The sequence below is a fragment of the Vulpes vulpes genome, chromosome 11 (assembly GCF_048418805.1).
Source record: "Vulpes vulpes isolate BD-2025 chromosome 11, VulVul3, whole genome shotgun sequence".
In the NCBI taxonomy this organism is placed as follows: Eukaryota; Metazoa; Chordata; class Mammalia; order Carnivora; family Canidae; genus Vulpes; species Vulpes vulpes.
In genome coordinates, this window is record NC_132790.1 from 87,599,424 (window position 1) to 87,613,370 (window position 13,947).

The 13,947-nt window shown below is 53.7% G+C and overlaps 1 protein-coding gene across 1 annotated transcript in view; it reads left to right on the forward strand.

The window, feature by feature from the left end:
* Nucleotides 1-3,793: 3,793 nt before the first annotated feature.
* The window catches only part of SPSB4 (splA/ryanodine receptor domain and SOCS box containing 4), an 80,852-nt gene continuing 70,698 nt past the window's right edge, over nucleotides 3,794-13,947 (forward strand). Inside the window, exon 1 of the mRNA XM_026018559.2 lies at nucleotides 3,794-4,539. The gene's annotated coding sequence lies outside the window, so the exon portion shown is untranslated. The remainder of the gene's footprint in view (nucleotides 4,540-13,947) is intronic.

Genomic DNA, 13,947 nt, shown 5'->3' on the forward strand with positions numbered 1-13,947 from the left:
GAAAAGGCAACCTACAGAGTGGGAGATAATATTGACAAATCCTGTATTTGTTAAAGGGCTAATTTCAAAATCTATAAAGAATTCATTCAACTCAACAGCAAAAACCAATCCTATTTAAAAATAGGCAGAAGTTTAAAAAAATCTTAAAAATTAAAAAAAAAAATAGCTAGAAGATCTGGATAGACATTTTCCTCAAAGAAGACAAACAGATGGCCAACAGGCATGTGAGAAGATGCTCAACATCACTAATAATCAGGGAAATGCAAACCAAAATCACAATGAGTTATCTCCTCACACCTGTTAGAATGCCTAGAATTAAAAAGATAAGAGATATGTATTCATTGGCAGAATACCTGAGAATGTTGATAAAAGGGAACCCTTGTGCAATGTTCATGGGATATAAATTGGTGCAGCCACAACAGAAAACAGTACGGAGGTTCTTCAAAAAATTAAAAATAGGAGTACCACATGATCCAGGAGTTCCAATTTTGGGTATTTATCTGAAGAAAATGAAAACACTCAAAAAGATAGCTGTACCCCATATTCACAGCAGCATTATCTGCAATAGTCAAGATATGGAAACAACCCAAGTGTCCACTGATGAATGAATAAAGAAATTGTGATATATATATATATATATATATATATATATATATATATATCTGTATATATATATCTATACAGAATGGGAAATTATTCAGCCATAAAAAAATGAAATCTTGCAATTTATGATAACATGGATAGACGTAAAGGGCATTCTGCTAAGTGAAATAAGTCAAAGACGAATACCCTATGATCTTTTTTATACATGGAACCTAAAAAAATAAGAACAAAAATAAAATGAGCTCTAGAAAGAGAGAGGTGGTTGCCAGAAGTGGTGGTTGCCAGAAGTGGTGGATGGGGATGGAAGAAACAGGTGAAAGGGGTAAAAAAGAGAGAAAAATAGATCTCCAGCCAAGGACAGTGCCCATGTTCTATTTTACTACTTTTAATATTAAATCTACCATTGTATCCTCAGTACATGAGTGTATATTTTCCAAGTTGTCTAAATTAAACTCCAATATGTAGTAACCAAAATAAATATTTATATTTTTGTGCATAGCATACACACCATAGACTGATAGTCAATATAAAATAGTACTTTAGGTCATTTCTGAGGTCCCCAAAAGGCTCATCATTAAATACACTGGATTGGGCTCTGTAGGAATCATGTTATTGAGTCTGAAAAAAAAAAATGTTGTAATGGAATGTGGTAGATGTAGTGTAGTCCCTTAAATCAGTTATTAAAAAATACTTTTTAAAAACAGATGCTTTGAAACTAGTAGAAATTATTGATGCTGAGAATACATTTGATTTAAAAAATCCTGTTTTCAATGCAAAGCTAAACTTCCAAACAGATACTATTTTCACAGACTCTGAGTTATGATTAAATATATAGTTGGGCTGACACAGTGTAGCAGTTGAAATAGAATCTGGGAAGGTAGGAAGGAAGGCAGGAAAGAAGGGAGGGAAGGAGGGGAAAAAAGAAAGAAAGAAAATGAATTAATTAATTTTGCTAAGTTAGTGAAAAATCTCCCACTCCAGTATCTGACCACCTTCAATATCTGAACTAATTCCCCATCCCTCACCCTGGTCTGCTTTCAGCAAGAGCCCTGTGGAGTCTGTCCAGCAAGAATCCTCCTCACCCCTGATGTGTGCTCTTAGTAATTTTCTACCCACTGCCCCCAACCCAGCTCCTTGGCTATAAATTCCCCCTTGTCCATGTATTCAGAGTTGAGCCTAATCTCTCTCCCCTAAAACAAACTCCCCTTGTAGTAGCCCCCCCAGAACAAAGTCTTCCTTACTGTCTTTAACAGGTGTCAAGAATATTTTTTTAACATTGTGTTTGTTCACCCAATGAATTATCGTAAGCCGTGAAAATGAAGGAACTATAATTGCATGTGTCAATGCAGATGAATCTTGTTGAGTCTAAAGAGCAAGTTGTAGAAGACATGATACAGGGGCAGCCCAGGTGGTGCAGCGGTTTAGCCCTTGCCTTTGACCAGGGTGTGATCCTGGAGTCTCGGGATCGAGTCCCACATTGGGCTCCCTGCATGGAGCCTGCTTCTCCCTCTGCCTGTGTCTTCCTCTTTCTCTCTCTAGCTCTCAAGGATAAATAAAACCATACAAAAAAAGAAAAAAAAGAAAACAAGATATAGCATTAATAAAGTTCCAAAACCAAGAACATAAAACTAAACAAAATAATGACAATGTTTAGGTATATATATATAACTTTTTTTCAAATGTCTGCATGTGTGTGTTTATAGACACACACACACATATATATTATATATATATATATATATATATATATATATATATATAAAATTTCCAAGGAAATGATAAACCTTAACAATCAGGAAAGTGGTTTTATGTGAAGCAGAGGCAAAAGGATGTGCTAGGAAAGGAGCACATGGGGTTGGATGGCGGGATCATGGGTGTTTATTATATTGTGAATAAATACAGAAATAAATTTAGGCGCCAGGAAGACTCCCTGGAGCAGATGATGGGGAGTACAGGCAGAGAGCTGAAGGGTGAATCCGAGTTACCTGGGGTCGGGCTGTACCAAGGACAAAGGTCAGTGTGTGCAAAGGCCTGTGTCTGGGAGAGAGAGCTTGACTTGCTGGAGCTGCCTCGGGGTGGGGTGGGGGTGGGGGTGTCCCAGTGAGGCCGGGTCCACAGCAAAGCTGCAGAAGAGTGAGACTAAAGGACGGGAGCCCTAGTGAGGTAGGAAGTGGGAAGCGATCCTGTAGGCCAGGCTGTACCCTGAAGGGGTGGAGGAGGGAGCCGTCATGCTGGTGTTATGAAGACACCTCTGGCAGTGCAGGGGAAGTAAGTAGGCCGTCCCCAAGCAGCCTAACCACTGTCTGTGCCGCCGGCAGGCTTCTGCAGCACCTTGGGCTCACACTCCGGTCAGGCTGCGTGGGCTCTGTGCTGGGGTAGCTACCTAGCCAGGCCACCATCCTGCCCCAGGGGCTAATTGGCCTAACCACCTCCACCTGGAATCATTCCCAGAAATGCCCTTCCCCGTCCGGGAAAGGAGCCCCAGAACCTCCATCCAAACATTCCCCTCCCTGGTTTGAACTGTCTTCACCAGTCTGTGTCCTTGGCGACCCGGGCGCTCTGCATTTAGGCTCCCAGGCGCCTGGCCCCGAGGGGCCCGGGGGCAGACCCAGTGATTGTGGAATATGGGAGCGAAGCCAACCCGGGGAGCGCACGCGGACACCCGGACCCGGAACTTTTAATTTCCCAGAGGAGGCCCAGAAGCTTCGAAGCAGCCTCCCGGGGGGCCCCCCTGCCCCACCCCGCCCCTCCCCTCCCCTCCCCACCCCCGCTCTGGCCGCGCCCTCTTCCTCCCCTCGGGCTGGGGCGCTCCGGAGCCCGCGGAGCAGAGACCCAGGGTCCCGCGCGTCGGGCGGCGGAAGGCCCCGGGAAGCAGGTGCAGTACGCGGTTGGAATCCGAGGAGTTGGCGCCCGCTCCTTAAAAATAAAGTGTGGACACGTGTCTAAGGAGGAGGCTACCAAAGCGTCCTCTCTCCCCGCGGCTTGCTTCCCACGTGCGTCGGGAAGAAGCCCCAGAGCCGCCGAGTGACCGTGGGTGTCTCCCCCGCGGGGCACCCCCAGCTCCCCGCGCCTGGAGGAGGGAGCGCCCGAGCGCATGAATGGGTGGGGGAGGGAGCGCGCGGCGAGCGGGCGGGTGAATGGCGACGGCGCAGGGGCGCGGGCGCGGCGCGGGCTCCACTTCCCTCTCCCGCCAGCTGGTGGCCTCGGGAAGGTGGCGGCGCCGGCGGCCCGGGCTGGGACGGGCCGGGCGCGGGATGGCGGGGGAAGGGGCGTTCCCGGCGGCCGCGCCTTCCGCGGCTATTGGATTAGTGGCCTTCGGGGATGAGCTCAGCCGGATCGGCTTTCAGCTGCAGCCTCGGGCCGGCGGGGCAGGCGGGGCAGGCGGGGAGCGGGCGGCGGAGGGGGAGGCGGCGGCTGCAGCATCCAGGGCTGGCCGCGGCGGCCGGCGCGCCCCGCGCACAAAGGCGCGCAGCCCCCGGGGAGGGCGATGAGCGCCCCGCCGCGCGGGCCCGGGCCCCGGCTCCAACTACCGCTGCGCGCGCCCGGGGCGCCGGGGGCGGGGGCCGGGGGCCGAGGCGCGGCCCGTGAGCCCTGAGCCCGGGCTCGCCGCCCTCCGGGGCCGGCGCGGAGCTAAGCACGGCGGGAGCGCGGGCCTCGGCGCGCCCCGGGGTCCGCGCGGGGAGGCGCTGCCGCGCTCGCTGCCGAGCCCTCGCGCCCCGCCGCCGTGCCCGCGCGCCAACTTCCCAAGAACGGCCAACTCCAGGCCGCCGTGCCGGGCGCCGGCGGGGAGGACGCGCCCCTGGCCGCGGGGAGCGGGCCGGCGTCTCCGGGGTGGCTCGGGCGCCCCTGAGTGGGCGGCGGCGGCGGGCTCTCGGCGCAGCGCAGGACGCGCCAGCCCCGCGACTCCCCCGGCGGCCGCCCGCCCTCCCTTTTATGGTGAGTACCGGCCGGCTCCCGGCGAGGGGCGCCCGTGGGCGCGCGGGAGCTCCTGGCGCGGGTCCTGCCCCGGTTCCCGGGAATTCCCGTCCGCGGGCTGTGGCCGTGCGGACCCGCCGCTTTGCGTCCAGGCTTGGGGCATTTGGGGCTTCGGGGCTGGCCCCTGATGCCGTAGGTTCGAAGCTTGCTGCCTCTCGGGGTGATGGAGACGGCGCGGAAAACTGCTCCCCGAGCCTCCCAGCCCGCGTTTGGGCGCAAGATCCGTCATTCATTTGCGGGGTGACCTTGGGCCAGGCGCCAAACCTCAGTTTCCTCATCTGTAGGATGGGGCTGATCACGGTACCCGCTTTATAGGGGCATTGGCAGATTTATGAGGTGATGCTCCTGTGCCTGGCACATAGGCGGTGCTCGGCCTGCTGCTGGCCGGCGTTATTATTAGCGGTGCGAGCCCAAGCGTGTCACAACTTTCCGGAGCTGTAGCCGCTCCCTCGTCTGTATAATGGGGACCGAGTAAATTCTGGGGGTCTGTTCGTCGGGGTGCGTGTGGGGGGAGGGGATTCGGAGCTCTGGGAGTCAAGGGCCTGGCACGCAGGAGGCTGTGATGAAGGGGTGGCTGTGGTTGCCGGTTACTCTGGACGCCGGGTGGGGAGGCTGGTCGCCCGGCCTGAGCGCCGCCGGGGCCAGTTTCTGGCCTCGCTTGGAGACAAACTTGGTGATGCTCAGGAAGGGAGGGGTCGCGAGCTCCGCGAGCCACGGGCTGGGGTGCAGGGGTGCAGGGGTGCAGGGGTAGGAGGTGGGGTCCGGGAAGGAGGGAGGAGGGCAGAGCCTGGAGCGCGGCAGGGGTGTCCGCGGGGGGTGGGGGGTGCGCAGGACGCGCCACGGGCTCACAGCCAGGAGGGGACACCGAGCCCAGGACCTCACCGGGCTGGGGTAAACTGAGGAAGCGCCCCCCTCCCCGCAGCCACCCTAAGGGCTGAGCGTGGACGATTGCGGACTGGAAGGGAGGGGAGGGCACCTCGGTGCCGCTGTCACCAGGAGGTGGAGAGCTCTGGGCTCTGGAGTCAGGCTAGAGTTCGAATTCCGCCTCCACCGGCAGCCCTCGCTGTGACCTTGGGCCGGTACTCTAATCTGTCCCAGCTCGGTTTCCTCCTCTGCCCTATCCTCCACGGGGGGGGAGGGGGGGGGGGCTGCGGGGTGAAGATAGGAGTTCTCTCCTCTCTAGGAATCCGAGCCCCCACTCCTCCACCCACCTTCTGGCCCTCCCCGCAATCTGATGAGCCTAAATCTGGAAGACGTGAAATGTTATGCTTGAGCCTCAGGGAAACGCTATTAAAAGGAGACTCCGGGATCTGCCCACCCTCTTCCCCTTCGGTCAGGCACCATCAGAAGAGATCAGAGCACTGACTCTCTCCCAGTCTCTCCACCTTCTCCCCTCTAGCCTCCAACCAAATCCTGCAGCTTCTGTCGCTCAGGCTGGTAGGGGACTCCCTCTCCCCCCTCCCTCTCCCCCACCTTCATCTGTTTCTGAAGGTCTGCAGATTAATGAAGTTTGTAGAAAGACAAAAGTGTCAATAGCGTGCTATAAGCATGCTTTACACGAGGGCCTATCCCTCTGAAGTACATACCCTCCAACTGATTCAATTTTTAAAACTTCCTTAAAAAAGTAGTCCTAAAAAGAATTTAAACTACCTCTGGCAAACAGCAACGTTCAACCTGCTGGCCATTTCACTCAAGTATCTCTCAAATGTCTTGTATTTCTGTTTCCTTTCAAAGACTGATACATTCGATTATATAAAAAGAAAATCTGCAGGGAAAAGAAACCACCAGCAATAGTCAAGAGATACAGGACAGACTAGGGGTAGAATTGCCCCTCCTATCACAAAGGGCTCGTTTCTTTCATATGTAAAAGGTTCCTCAAGTCAATAAGCAGAAGATCAAAACTGGACAAAGACCATAAACAGTCCACACAAGATGAAATTGAAATGATACTTAAACGTATGACAGGATGCTCTACCTCCCTCAATAAGAAGAGTGCAAGGTAAAACTACAGTAAGATACATTTTTTCACGTTATCAGATTAGCAGGCAGTAGCAATAAGCATTTATCAGAAACATCTTTTATTTATTTATTTTTAAAGATTTTATTTATTTATTCATGAGAAGGAGAGACATAGGCAGAGGGAGAAGCAGGCTCCTCACAGGGAGCCTGATGTGGGACTCTATCCTGGACCCTGGGATCACACCCTGGGCTGAAGGTGGCGCTAAACCGCTGAGCCACCGGGGCTGCCCCCACAGAAACATCTTTTAAAAATATAAGTGCATTGGGGCACCTGAGTGCCTTAGTTGGGTTAAGCATCGGAGCCTTGATCTCAGGTCAGGTCTTGATTTCAGGGTTGTGCATTCAAGCCCCACACTGGGCTCCAATCTGGCCTACCTGAAAAAGAATCCATCAGTCAAAGCCCTCTCTATCTTAGAACCTCCTCAAGGCTGCCCTGCACTAGAATCAACGGACTCCAGGGTCTTCCAGGCCTGGTTATTGTCCCCTTCTCCCTTTGTCATCATTTTCTTCTCTCATTGCCTTCCACCCCCTGGCCTTTCTGGTTTTGCTGTCCCCCCTGCCTTGACTACTTTTTCTCTTTCTCCTCATCTATTTTGCTTGCTTCCTTTTTTTTTTTTTTTTTTTTTTTTTTGAGAGAGAGAAAGAGTGTGAGTGGGTAGGGGGTGGAGACGGAGAGAGAGACTCTCAAGTAGACTCTGCAGCGGAGCCCAACACAGGGCTTGATCTTACAACCCCGAGATCACAACCTGAGCCAAAATCAATCACCACCGTGGGCTCACACTTCACTTAAGACTTGCTTCTTCTGACTTGGGTAGGCCTGTCCTTGGGGGACTTTACTCTTCTCCCAGAGTTTCTCATTCCTTTGTGAAGAGACTCAGTTTAACTTACCATATGGGGGCTACTTAATTCCCCCTGAGTTGGCTGGCCTGTTGTCCCATAGCCAGGCTCCTGAAAGGTCTCTTTTCTGTTGGTATAAGAACGAAGGGTCTCCGGCAACTCCCTGGCTAGACTCAGGTCATTTGTGTGGAAAATCAGGGCGGTGGTGGGACCTGGGGTGAAGTGATCCGAAGTTTCTGCTTCACAGTCATTTAAAAAAAAGTAAGTATATAAGGGCTCCTGAGTGACTCAGTTGGTTGAGCTTCCAACTTGGTTTTGGCTCGGGTTGTGATCTTGGGGTTGTGGGATTGAGCCCCATGTGGGGCTCTGTGCTCAGCATGGAGTCTGCTTGAGATTCTCTCTCTCTTTCTCTCTCTCTCTCTCTCCCTCTGCCCCTCCCCCTGCTGGCTTTCTAAATCACGCTCTCTCCTTCAAATAAATAAGTAGAATCTTTAAAAAAAAAATAAGTACATAAATGTGTGCACTTATATAAACATAACCATACATATTTGGTAAAGAAGATCAATAGCAAAAAATACATAAGATATCAACACATATTAAAATAAAACACGGTTCCTAAATAAGTCAGCTAGTTTATCTGCTGCTGCTCAGCTCAGGAAATAAGAATCTGGAGGCTGTGAGAAACACTTGTCTGTGCTGAACCCTTTGGGAAAGAGGATGGTGAACCCAAATCAGGTATCGTGGGCCCTGTGGGCCTTTCCAGGGCAGTGTTGACCACATGTGCTTTTTGCTTCACATTATTGAGTTTAGAACTTAATCCCCATTGAAGATGTGTACTTTAATTATGAGAAAAAAATATTTGTTGTTAAAAATCCAAACTACACAAGAGATGTGGAGTAGATATTCCTTCTTCAACCCCACTAGTAGTTTCTCACCTAGCCAGAGGTAGCAGGTGCTAGCTAGATGCTGGCAGGAGGTAGAGGAGAGCTGGGTGCTGGGTGCTGGCTCTGCCAACAAGAAATGCAGCATGTGGTGCAGAAGACAACAAGGACGAGGATGCAGGGAGATGGAGGGCTGGCACAGAGGCTGCCCGGCCTGCTTGCAGGGAGAAATCAGCCAGCCAAAGGAAAGTGGGAAGGTGCCCAGAGAACGTATGGATGAGATGTAGTGCTCCAGGGAGTCTGACATGGCTGCTCTGAGCTGGGCCATGCTGGGAGGCAGTGTGGGAGAAACAAATGTGAGCAGGCCTTGGGGACTGTTGTGCCAAGCTCTGGGGTGCAGCTTCCCCCTGAGAAGGCACCTGGAGAGATGAATGACAAGATGGATGATGGCTTGGTCAGACTGACCCCTTGGCAGCATGGGAGGGGGGTTAGGAGACACAGACTGGAGTCAAGGAGCCCCGTTAAGGAGACCATTGCTGTAACTGGAGCAACAGCAGAGGTAAGGGAGAGCTGAAGTTGCTGAGTGAGAGCTGGAGAGATGGAGGGACCCCCAGCAGAAACTAGGGTGTACACAGAGGAACTTGGTATACTGGGGAGGGATGAAACTGTGGCTCAGCCCTGGACATGTAGGTTATGAGATGCCAGTGGGTCCCCAGATGTCTGACATCTGGAGGGGGTGAGCATGCCCCCAACCCCCGGCGGGGAGGCTTGTGGTAGAAAGAGGCCAGCTGGCTTTACAAGGTTGTTGGAAGGAGCACCTAATCTGGTGATGGTCAGAGGCTTCCAGAAAGAGGGATCTGGTGCTGAGGGGAGAAGGCAGGGCCGGAGACCCAGTTTGAAAGAATCGGCAAGAAGCCAGAAATGAGAGAGGAGGAGCAGAACCTGAAGATGTGACCTAGGGGGCACCCCATTTGTTTATGGGGTAAGGAAGGTGCATCCTAGAGCCCGGAGGTGACCGGAAGCTGCCCTGAGCTCTGTACCTCCATGTGTGTGCAGAGAGAGAAGCCCAGAGCAGCTCCAGAGTCACCCACCTGGCTTAGTGCTGTGAAGGGTCATTGCTGGTGAACCCGGAGCCCTGCCTTCTCCAGGAAGGAGCTGAGATTGTTCCAGTCAGTCTGGCCACAGAGATGGCTCCCCTGTCAGCCATATACTATGAGACAAGTCAGTCACACAGATTCCTGGGGCCAAGGGCTCCCTCCCACCTGGCCCTCTTCTCCTCTCTCTGTCTCTCCCAGGTCTCCATGTTTCTCTGCTTCCTCATAAGCCCCCTTTCCTCTCTCATCCTCTCCCTGGTCTCTCAAAAATGCTCCTAGAGACACCTCAGGCTTCACAGAGGGACCTTCAGAAATCCCAGCAGGTGCCTATCGTGATCCCCTGGATCAAGCCCGAAGCATGAATAAATTTGCTTTTCTTTCAGGCATCCTGAGTTTTCCCACAACCAGTCACGCCAAATAAATGGGAGATAAATGAGGGGCTGGCCATGAAGATTATTGTGTTTCCCTCACAGAATGTTCCCCAGGAGGGTCCCAATGTGTAGCACCCTCCCCCACCACCTGTGTTCCAGCTTTGCTCTAGCCTGAGCCACGCCAGGCCTCACAGAGGCCAGCTGCCCCCCGGAACAACCCGCATGTGCCTGCAGCCGCCCTCTGCGCACAGGGGCAGCTGCAGGGTGACCAGGCCTGCCTGCCAGGGCTGCATGGGCCTTGCCGTAGGGCCTCTGGCCTCACTGCCTCAGAAGTGTGTCTCTTTCAAATGACCTTGTAGATAGAGCATGCTGGCCTGGTCTCTGACCGGCAACCTCCTTCATCCCATCCTCTGCTCCCCTTGCTGGCTGACAGCCTGAGCTTCTTCTGCCTTGGGGGCTCCTGGCTCAGTCACGCGTGGGAGGATTCCCATGGAAACCCCACAAGAAGGAGAGGCTGGGGGAAGCCTCATTGATTTGCACTCTAGGAAGACAGGCGTGAGACGGTTCCACCTGGAACTGGACAGATGGCTCTCTTTGTGAGCGCTGGGGAAGAAAGGACTTGCCCAGCCAGTTGTAGTGTGAATTCCATGCCTGTATATAGACGGGAAAAAGATAATGGGCGTCTGTGGATAAAACCCTGGAGGTTCTTTAGTTCATTCGTCATTGGTGGTTTCATCCTGAATGAGCATCTTTTAATAAAACAGCCCCTCTACTTAATATTTGTGCTAAGAAAATCTTTAAAACATCCCCGTCAAACCAGGTTCAGGTAGGTATTATTGGCACCATTTGTTGTAAAAACGCAGGAATGGAGATGACAGATGAGCTCATGGAGCTCTGTACTTCCAGCTCATGCCTCTGTGGAGGTTCTTTTGCTCATTTGCTCAGGCCTGTGCGTCGTGTAGATAGATGTTCACCTAGCACTTGCTCTGAGGCAGAGCCACTCGGAGTGCTGGGGCCTGCAATGAGGAGGCCCAGACCTGCTCTTAAAAGGTTCCCTAGCTGGTGGGAGGGAGGCAGCTAAGGAGACTCGTGGCCTCCAGTGATAAGTGTGGTGGACAAGTCCAGGGGCTCTGCGGGTAGGGGAGAGGGCTCCCCAGAGGTGTTGATACCGAGCCGAACTACCCGGATGTATGCATGGTTGGGGGGGGGGCGGTGTGCAGGGAGAGGGAAGGGAGGGAGGCAGCGGCGGGTTGGGACAGGGATGTGTGGGCTGCTGTGTGCCTGTTGGGAAGTTCGGCAGGGGGATGGGGGTGCAGTGGAGGGGTTTAGTGGAGGGGCACTTGGGGAGGTTAGGGTTAGGAGTCTGCACTTCATCCTGCCGTGAAGGACTGTAAGCAGGGGCATGATTAGATTAGCTTGGCTTTTTTTTTTTTTTTTTTTTACAAATGCCATAGCAGATACTTGAAAGCAGTACGAGTCTGTTAAAGGAACTCGAATGGTATCAGACCTCACTGTTTTTCATAGTCCTTGTCATAATTCAGACCTGTCACTGGGTGTGACCCCTTTGGGGCGAGCTCTCCCTAGAGGGAAGCCATCGGGCGTTAGACTTTCCTGTAGCCTCCCAGATCCCCAGGGAGGCAGCATTATTGTTGGTTAAAAGCAGGAATGAAATCCACACTCACCCCTAAGTCAGAAGCCAAAGGCCGCCCTGAGGGGAGGGCGGCTCACCCAGCCATTGCCAAGTCCTGCAGCGTGGGCTCGTGGGAGCGCCGTGCCGGGAGAGCCGGCGGACGGGCCTCTGACAGTGGCACTCCTGTCCTGTGCCTCTGGAGCCTGCGTGTCACATCTGCAGACCGCTGCGGCTCCTTGAGCGTCGCGGCCTCCACGCTTCATGTTTCCTCATTTCTCTGTCAGGTTGCGACACCCACCAGGGTCCCGGGAGGGGCGACTGGCGGTTTGGGGTTTTGTCTCCTCGCTCAGCTATCATTGAAGGCCCGGGGCGGACCGTCCGGGGGACCTCAGTAAGCGCCCCGTCCGAGCAGAGACTAAGAAATGAAGTCTGTTTGCGGGGAGTGCGGCAGAGGGGCGCTAGGCCCCGGGCAGTGTGCCCTCTGCCTCCCGGGTCCAGAGGCGACCCGATTCCTAGTCCCAGGAAGTTGGACTTTGTTGTAGCGCCTGTGTGCCTGGCCCGGGGCCAAGTTCTGTGCTGGAGACGAGAAGAGAAATGTGACAGGCGCCCACTCCTTCTGGCTGAAGGGAGAAGGCAGGGACGGAGTCTGACCGGGCTACTGCTCTATCCCCGGCTCCCAGCACCACGGGGCCCGGCACATGGCAGCTATCCTCCAAGTGTTTGTTGAGTGAATAAATGAGGACCGGGGCAGGAAGCGTGCCCGGCTGTATCTAACAAAGGGCAGCCTGGAGATGGCCAAGCGTCAGCTGCTCAGAGAAGATGACAGCGTTAGTGGCAGAATGAGGCCCCAAGTCCCCATCTCCTGACTACATCCTCTAAAAAGAGCAGAAAGCGAGACCCCCCTGAAGCTCAGTGTCACCTCCCCACACTCCTACATGTACTGTACCCTGTGTTTGAAGCACGGTGCCTGTGTCTGTGCCCTGGGGAGCAGAGAAGCCCAGGTGAAAGCTTCCTGCGCTCAGACGAACACTCCTGGAGTTAGAAAAAAAAAAGAAAAGAAAAAGCAGATCAACAGGATCAGAGAGCCCAGGCTGGCTCTGGATGGACAGAGTTGCAGGGCAGGTGCCTGGAGGCCTGGTGGATCAGGGCAGGCTTCCTGGAGAAGGTGGAGCTGTCAGGCAGGACTGGGGAGATAAAGCAGGAAGGACTAGAAGCCCCACCCACCACTGACCTATAGCAGGGGTTTAGGATCTGGGACTCTGTTCTGAGCTTCCTTTCTCCCAGCTCTGACCTTGAGTCAGCCGGTCACCCTGTCCCTGGATTCTGGTCCTGACCATTGCCCTTGACAGTTTCCACAGGGCCAAAACCAAATGATTTAGCCCCTCTTTCCTGCATTCGTTATTCAGTTACCAGTTGCAGAGGCCATAGGAGCTGGGACCTCCCTGGGGTGAGGACTGCTGAGGCAGGGAGTCCCGCTGGGGTGCAGGGTTGCTGAGAGCAGGATAGAGCCCCCATTGCAGCCGGGCATCTGGGCTGGAAGCTAAGACGTAATCCCCTGTTGCTGAGCGTGTGCACTGACGTCCGTTCTTTGCTCCTATGAACCATCCTGCCCTCTGCTCTTTAGCTGAGTCCTAGCGCACTCCCGTGGTCGTTTCCTTAGGATGCGTTCAGGCACCGAAATGGCAAGGTCGGAGAATACACACTTTGAAGGAGCTCTTCCCATTTCCTGGGCAGCTCCTGGGGGCCCTGTGCCGTTCCAGACTCTACAGACATCCTTGCAGAGGCAGGCAAGGTTAGCACTGAGTTAGCGGCACTTTGCAGGTGAGTGTCAGAGAGGTTACGTCCTGGCCTGGGGCCCAGTGGGCAGCTGGGCATTCAAACCTGCCCTTTGTTACATTGCGAGGTCGCTAGTTTTCCAGGAGCAGATGGACCTGAGCACTCTGGTCAGGCCCTGCCCTGGGGGGCGCAGCAGAGGGCCCGACTGTCATACGTCTGCCTTGCCTCCCCGCCCGCCTTTGGGTTCCCCACCTGCCACTGATGGGGCAGTGGCTTGAGGCCCTCAGTGACCCCGCAGGAGTCTCCTCTGGGGATGTGGCTTGGCCATTGCTTTCAGACACGCAGCAACAACTCCAAAGTTGGCCTGGTTGTGTACAGGGATAAAGTAGTTTCCTTAGACACGTCCTGTGCAGGCCACATAGCACTGATTACAGCTGGCATCGCGCACAGGCCCCGTTCCTCACAGTGTAGAAGAAGATGGAAGAGCACGGGCTTGTCCTACCGTGGCCCGCGGGTCCATCTCATTCCTGCCACTTGCTGGGAGCCTCTCTCAGCCAGTTTCCCCTTTTGAATAAAGGGGCACATGCCTTCCCGTGAAGCAGCTGTCATGCCACCTGTGAGTGCAGATGCTCACGGTCAGTGATGGAGACAGCGCCGAGGAGCACATGTAGTGGGGACTTTGGGTTCAGCGTGGGAACAGCTCTGCTGTGGTTTAGCCATGTCACTTTGCTCAGGCTGCTTCCTCTTGGCGCCTCAGTTTT